The 8,067-nt window shown below is 43.9% G+C and overlaps 1 long non-coding RNA gene across 1 annotated transcript; it reads left to right on the top strand.

The window, feature by feature from the left end:
- Nucleotides 1-522: 522 nt before the first annotated feature.
- On the top strand, nucleotides 523-7,850 carry LOC115088604. Its single transcript, XR_003855808.1, has 3 exons — nucleotides 523-733; nucleotides 2,829-2,955; nucleotides 7,500-7,850. It is a non-coding gene; the product is annotated as an uncharacterized LOC115088604 (long non-coding RNA).
- Nucleotides 7,851-8,067: the final 217 nt, after the last annotated feature.

Genomic DNA, 8,067 nt, shown 5'->3' with positions numbered 1-8,067 from the left:
TAAGTATGCACATTTTGAAAATTTAGTCAAAGGGGAGGAGTTTATGAAAATGAGGTGTGTTTCATTTTGAAAATTTAGTCACAAGGGAAGAGTTTATGAAAATGAGGAGTGTTTAATTTTGAACATTTAGTCAAAGGAGAGGAGTATATGAAAATGAGAGGTGTTTAATGTTTCATGTGATAGTGTAATGCACGTTTACTGGTGTTATGCCTGAAATGGGATTTGTGATAAATATCGCAAATCCCATTTTGGGCAGGAGAGAGAGAGAGAGAGAGAAAGCCTCTAGAATGATACTCATGTTCCTTTAAAAATGGCATCAAATCATAGTGATGTCAAAATGGCACTAGTCTCAGGACTAGCCAGTGCTATTTTTTTGTATGGTCATATGTTTGAATGCCTTTCAACAAAATGTCTCTGGCCAGCACTGAGACTGGTACCATTATGACATCACCTGGTTGAAAATGCCTTTGTCATGATCTGGCAGGCTGGAATCAGGGAGTAGTCCCACAGAAGAAGCACAGAACTGCAGGGCAGGACTGGAGCTGATCTTCTGTCTAACTAGCTCCTCCCCCTGCAGGTTGAGCCCTTGAGGTTCTGGGGTCTAGTTGGACTTGTCTTCTGCAGAATATCATGGCTGGACCAGGCATGGACTAAGAGCTATGTACAGACTGGGAGCTGGAATCAGGCACAGGCTGGGAGCTGGTGTCAGGTACAGGCTAGAAGCTAGACCCAGGTACTGGTTAGGAGCTGGATCCATGCACTGATGGTGAGGCTGGTACTGAGAACAGGCAGGGGCTGGATACAGGCAGGGCTGAATAGAAGGCTGGTACTAAGGACAGACAGGGCTTGAACCAAGGATAAGTACAAGGCCTTGGAAACAGACAAAGGACCGAACTAGATTAGGCAGGACAAGGACTGGATTAAACAAGGGCAAGACTGGACAAGACCTAGGCAAGGACAGGACTAGGACATACAACAATAAACCAGAAAGCCCAACAGAGCACGAGACAGTGATAGGTAACCCTAGTAGGCTTGAAGGCCAAGAGGCAGGACAGTTAGACCCAGAAGGCTACTGAGTAATGCAGGAGAACCAAGAAGGTTTTAGAGCAAGGCAGAAGGCCAGGATAGGCCACAAGGCAAGGCTACGTGCTAGCTAAGCTACGAGTCAAAGCAGAAAGCCTTGGTAGGCCACAAGGCAAAGTATAGTGAGACAAGGCTGGGCATGTCAAGGAGATGAATTGACTCCATGAATAGGTACCAAGGGAATGGACAGGCTGGGTAAGTAGGGTTGGGGCTAAGATATCAGGTGATCATCGAGGAGGTAATGTCCTGGTGGAGGGGAGGCTGCACAGCAGACAGAACCATAATAGCCTTTCATTATCAGGCTGACTTGAACAAAATCTAGCTGTCTCTCTCACTCTTGGGTGGCATGAAGCTCTATTGATCCTACCCCTGTTTTTAAATGCTTGACCTACAGAAGTTAATGCAAGAACTTTTGCACTGGTTAAATATTGAAGCAGAACAAGTTAGTTTTCTTTTTTCTACAGCAAGAATAACATGGCTACCTTAACCACAGGACTGTGCTGCAGTTATATATCTCTTTAAAGTCTGGGAATCTTGTGGGTAATTTTAAACCCTTGCTGTCTCAAAAGGCTTAAATCCCCTGTGTGTGCAACTCTAAGAATGACCCTTGATAACAGCCTGTAAGTCAAGCTACCAGTAAAAAGGCACTGATTAAAGGCTAGAGTTGTTGTATTCCACCTGCCTTCAAACACAGAGAATGAGAATTCAATGTTAGTTAAAACCCTTTATTATAACTAGAAGCCAGAAAGCATGTGCATTTTATTTTGAGGATGACTATGTTGCTCCTGAGTTTATTTCTCTATAATAATAAATCAGTTTTGGTTCCATATCTACATTGTCTTGAGGCCACCAATACTTGGGCTTCCTCACACTGGGCCAGATTTTAAAAGCCCTGCGCGCGTAAATCCAGCCGGATTTATGCACGCAGGGCACTCGCGCACTGGCGCGCCTATTTTGCATAGGCCGCCGGCGCGCGCATAGCCCTGAGATGCGCGTAAGTCCCGGGGCTTCGTAAAAGGGGCGGGATGGGGTGTGTCCGGGGGCGTGTCTGGGGGTCAGGGGCAGTTTGGGGCAGGTCCGGGGGCATGATGCCGGCCCAGGGGCATGGCCGAGACCTCCGGACCAGCCCCCGGGTCGGGTGATGGCGCGCAAGCAGCCTGCTGGCGTGCGCAGATTTACACCTGCCTCGGGTAGGCGTAAATCTGCCGACAAAGGTAGGGGGTGTTTAGATAGGGCCGGGGGGGGTGGGTTAGGGAGGGGAAGGTGAAGGGAGGCGGAAGGAAAGTTCCCTCCGAGGCCGCTCCGATTTCAGAGCGGCCTCGGAGGGAACAAGCAACGTGCGCTGTGCTCTGCGCGCACAGGTTGCACAAATGTGCACCCCCTTGCACGCGCCGACCCCGGATTTTATAAGATACACGCGGCTACGCGCGTATCTTATAAAATCCAGCACACTTTTGTTCGCACGTGGTGCGCGAACAAAAATACGCGCGCGGGCTGTTTTTGAAAATGTACCCCACTGTGTAAATTAATTTGTCTGAAAATTGATCAGATAAAAGTAACTGTGGGTTTCCATAGTATACATGTATTTAGTCAGGTTAAAATTTCCTATTAAAATGGTAATTTGTTACATTGTTGCCTTGCATTCCTTGTATGCTTAGATTTAATTTATATTTTATGTGTTAAACTGTGACCTACTGACATTACAGGAAAATTGCATTGACTTATGTTATATCTTTCCTAAAAAGGTCTGTGACGTTTGGTCTGATTGGGCAAGCTGCTAATTATGGTGGGAATTGTCTTCTTTGTGTGAAGATTCTTCATTTTGGGACCAGATTTCAGAAAGGCCTACAGACCCCCCAGAGCCTTCAGAAGGTATTGCTTTTTACCATATGATACTCTAAGGACAAATGACAGCTCAAAAACACTGAGACTGTTATTCTGTGTCAACATCCAGTAAGTTGTACATTTTCGAGTTCCTATTATTAAAAGTCACAAATTGAGAAACTACTGGTCTCCATGTACAAAGATGACTTACAGCTAACTAGCTGTGTAGCTGAAGATCTTCCATATTCATGGTGAGATTGGCCTATCTTACGCTGGGGTCATTCCCAACAGGGTCTGTTGTTGGCAGAGTTTAGTTACATGTACTCTTTTATCTTGATCTATATTGTTTTTGTGAGGACTTGTTTGAACCTTTTGACATTCATTGAATTGCCTATACAAGTCGGTTGACTGTCTTTAACATTTTATTTGCATTATTAAAATTTTCTAAAAAAGATTTGTAGTGGATCCCCCATTTTGGTGCTTTATCCTCAATTAGGGGTACTATGGGTCCAGGTTCGAGTCTGCATGGGGAGGAAGACTTGTTCCAGGGCCCTTAGCGTGGTCAATCACAATCTTAGTAATCACATCACACTCTAGGCTGAATAACTCCAGAAGGTGTCAGATGGTGAAAAATAAGAGCAGGGAAGCAAAAATCAAAACTGCCAGCAGAAACCAAGAGTCACACACAAATTCACCCATTCCCTATCAAGTCCAAACTAGGGCAGGAAAAACTGAAAAAAAAACTTGGTAGTTTGGAAATTAGTGTTCAAATAAAAAATAGTTTTTATTGTAATTTAAAGAAAACCTTGCCAGGTTCTTATGGCCTGGATTGGCCACTGTTGGAAACAGGATGCTGGGCTTGATGGACCCTTGGTCTGACCCAGTATGGCATGTTCTTATGTTCTTATGTTCTTAAAAGGATCCAAGCCCAAATCACAAAAATAAGAATCAGCACACATCCAATAATTACCAAAAAGCAGATGGTTACTCTATCAATTATTCTTCTAATCACACCCTTTCTTGCTCTTGCACCTTCATCCTGAGAAAAGATAATCTCACCAGTGAGGGTAGGATAACTAGAGTGTAACTCCAGCATTCAAAAAAATCCAGTAGAAGAAGCAGTCCCAAAGTCTAGAAAAATTATGAAAAAGGGGTTCAAATTCCCCAAACTTCTCTAAGGTCCAAATCTTCACAGTTAATTCTATTGTTTCTCTTTTCCTCAAAAACTCTGTTGTTCTCTTCACCCTTGCTTTTACAAATGCTTGGGCAAACATATCTCTGACCCCAATACTTAGGGAGACAGGGGTGGAACCCTTCCCTTCAGACTAGTCCAACAAATAAAATCTCCAAGAAGTCAAAATACTGCTCGTCAATTGAGACTCTGGATGAATCTCCACTGTACAATCCTTATCTCTCCTTCTCCCCCACTAGGCATGCTTCCAGGGATAATAAACCCCATAACTTGCCTCTCCCACAAAAAGGTGGGGACAATGTAATCGGAACAATTCTAAACACTACTAACTCCTCCTATTACCCTTTCGCTTAGGAAATCTTCTAGGGAAAAATAATAGTGACAGGCAAAGCTCCCGTCCTGATGTTTTCTAAAGGTAACAGATTATGGGTGGATGATTAAGATGTCTGGTCTGCCTCTGTGGTTTCAACAAGAGGTCTAGCACTTGCCCTGGCTTGCTGACACCCATTTTTTACACACTTATCTATGTCATTGTCACCTATATTCACCATTTTGGCTGTCTTTTTGAGTGGGTTTGTACCTGCATATAGTAAAATTCACAGTAAAGACAAAATATAAAAGCTATAGCTGCAACATACAGTACATCTGGTGACAAGGAATAGATGTTCAAACTGAATATACTGTGAAAAGCTTGTCAAACTGCATAATTGTAAAGAACAAAATCAGCATTACACCATGGGAAGGGGAAGTCACAGAAATGAATAATATACCTAGGGGCAGATTTTCAAAGGGGTACGCGCGTAAGTCCCGGGGCTTTCCTGGGGGGAGCATGTCGGGGGGCGTGTCGCGGTGGTGCGTCATTCGAGGGCGGGGCCGCGGGCATGGTTCCAGTCTGGGGGCATGGCCGAGGCCTTCGAAACAGCTCCCGGGCCGGGGAATTGTGCGCCGGTCGGCCAGCTGGCACGCACGAGTTACGCCTGCCTCTGGCAGGCGTAACTTTTAAATGAAAGGTAGGGGGGGGTTTAGATAGGGCTGGGGGGGTGGGTTAGGTAGGGGATGGGAGGGGAAAGTGCTGGGGGGGGGTAGAAGGAAAGTTCCCTCCGAGGCCGCTCTGATTTCGGAGCGGCCTTGGAGGGAACGGAGGTAGGCTGCGCGGCTCGGCGCACTCAGGCTGCCTATTTTGGGCAGCCTTGCGCGTGCTGACCCCGCATTTTAATGGATACGCGAGGCTACGCGCGTATCTATTAAAATCTGGCGTACTTTTGTTTGCGCCTGGTGCGCGAACAAAAGTACGTGCGGGCGTACTTTTATAAAATCTACCCCCTAGAGCAGAGCTTTCCAAACTTTTCATGGTGGTGACACACTTTTTAGACAAACATAATTTCACGACACAGTAATTCAGTCTAGTAGCAAACCGGAGGTTAAAGGTCAAACGAACAAAACGTATTTTGACAAGTTATGTATGTTTCTTTAAATATATACATAAATTGTTGTAGATTACATGTTACACCCACACTGACCCCCATTCATTGTCACACTGCTCCCTCCCCACCCCCCAGGCATGAACACATTCATTCTCACACACACATACAGGCACCTATTCTCACACATACACCCCCAGGAAGACACCCATTCATTCTCATACACCACACACAGGCAGGTACCTATTCTCACACATACAGACCCCAGGAAGACACCCATTCATTCTCTCACACACACACACACCACACACAGGCAGGTACCTATTCTCACACATACACCCCCCAGACAGACTCCCATTCATACAGATGCACACACTAAAGGCAGACCCCCCCTCTCATTCTTCTGCTGCCACTGTCACTGCTGCCGCATGGCTATTGGGGAGGCGCTGATTGCTGCTACTGACACTGAAGCCCATTCTGCTGCCTCCTCTGTGCAGGCCCCGTGGGCTTCCACTTCCTCCATGTTGATCTCGTACATTGTGAGATCTGCATAGAGTAAAGTGCTATTCTTGCACATTCCCAAAGATTACATGTGCCAATCAGTAAAAAGTAATTTTTTTTTTACCTTTGCTGTCTGATCTTAGTTTTCTAAATCGGTTGGCACAGGCTTTTTTTCCCATCTTCCCTTTCTTGTTTTTTTTCCAGTTCCTTTTACAGGGTCTTTTTTTTCTTATTTCTTTTCTCTCCATCCATCTTCTTCCCTCAAACACACAACCAGGTTCTCATTCTCACAGCGGCCCTACTACCGGGTTTCTTCCTCTTCTCAGGCCACTGCGACATGGGATATGCGGCGGCCCATTAACGCTGCTCTGCTTCTGTACCCGGCAGATGCTCCTCCTCCTTCCTGCCCACGCGGCTCCGGCAACGTTTTTCTTCCGGGGCTGCGCAGACAGGAAGGAGGAGGAGTGAATGTGACCCTTTTCTTCGGGCCGTGATGAGGTAAGCTCTGCCGATCTTCCAGCTGTAATTCCCTGCTTCCGCCGGCCCTGCTGCTATGTGGACCGGGCGACGCACCTTCACGCTGCAGGCGACACACTAACGTGTCCCGACACACAGTTTGTAAAGCTCTGCCCTAGAGTGTGTATTATTATTGTTACTTCATAAACATAGGAAGTAATTTTCAAAGGAGTTACACATGAAAATGTAACATACTAATGCAGTAATTTTCAAAAGTTCATTTATGTACTTAAAATGCACTTATGTGTGTAAAACCTATTGACCATTCAATAGCATATATGGTAGCAATTATAAAAAGCCCATTTACACATGTAAAGTGCATTAACATGTGTAAAACCCAATTTAAAGCATGTAAATACTTTTGAAAATTACCCCCATAGAGTGTGCATTTATCAAAATTGTTGTCCCTGTGCATCGTTGCATCAGAGGAGCTTTTTTTTTTTTTTTTTTTGGGGGGGGGGGCAGTAGAGGCAGTGCTCAGCCACTATTAGAGACATCCTTACATCCATACTGGATATCTAATGCATCAGCAAAAAAATAATAAAACAGCACAGTAGCTCACATGCTGGGAGGAATTGTGATAAAATCCCAGATGAAGACGGACTATATCTATACACAAAATAATAACTCATTAAGCCTAGTTTTTATGTAGCTGCTATGAATGTTTATATAAAAATCTTAAAAAGAATAGCTACCTGTCACACAGACGTTTAAAAGTTCAAAGGTATGAATCTTTTTGTCATATGGAAAGAGGAATTCTCTGACTGTGTTGCCATGTTTGAATACATCCTGCCTGCACATGGTGTAACTACTTCTCAGAAGGTTCTGTACTGCTCAGTGGTTATTGTTACATCTGAAGGTGCTTGAGAAATGACAAGCCGCCATAATTTCCTTTAATCTTCATTATCTTTAGCATATTTTCATATAATTTTTTCAAAATGCTTCATTTATTTTTATTTCAGGATTGTGACAGTTAAGATTTTGAAGTACAAGTCAGCATCTGTAAACAATTTATGATCCTTCCCTGGTGCAATTGTAAAAAAAAAAAAGAAGAAGAAAGAAAAAAAAGAAAAGGAATTATTTGGAGTAAAAAGCATTGAAAAAGAAACAGAATGGAGTAATAGACCATCTGTTTTCATAAGAAAGCATGGAACCTGGACTTTTTTCAGTGTGGTATTTTACTACCACATGACTTTAATCCTACATCTGGACCTGTTGTTTCATGAAATATTTCCCACAGATGATGTCAATTATAATTTTTGTCCTGGTCATCAATTTATGGTCTTTTGGAATAAGACAAAATGAAACAACCAGAAAAGGAACAACTTATGTGGTCTACTCTTTGACAAAATTATAGCTGTGTGATACACATCTAAAATCAATAACTCTGTTAATGATTAGCAGAAAACATTGCTTAGTTTATGAGTAGAGATGTGGCCCACGCTCTGCAGATCTTTGGCTCTCAGATGTGTTCTTGTTTGCTGGTTATTTACCAGCAGATGTTCAGCAGTATACCTCTTCCACACACCA

This window comes from Rhinatrema bivittatum, chromosome 3 (genome assembly GCF_901001135.1).
Source record: "Rhinatrema bivittatum chromosome 3, aRhiBiv1.1, whole genome shotgun sequence".
Classification (NCBI taxonomy): domain Eukaryota; kingdom Metazoa; phylum Chordata; class Amphibia; order Gymnophiona; family Rhinatrematidae; genus Rhinatrema; species Rhinatrema bivittatum.
This window is presented reverse-complemented; position numbering and strand designations above follow the sequence as displayed.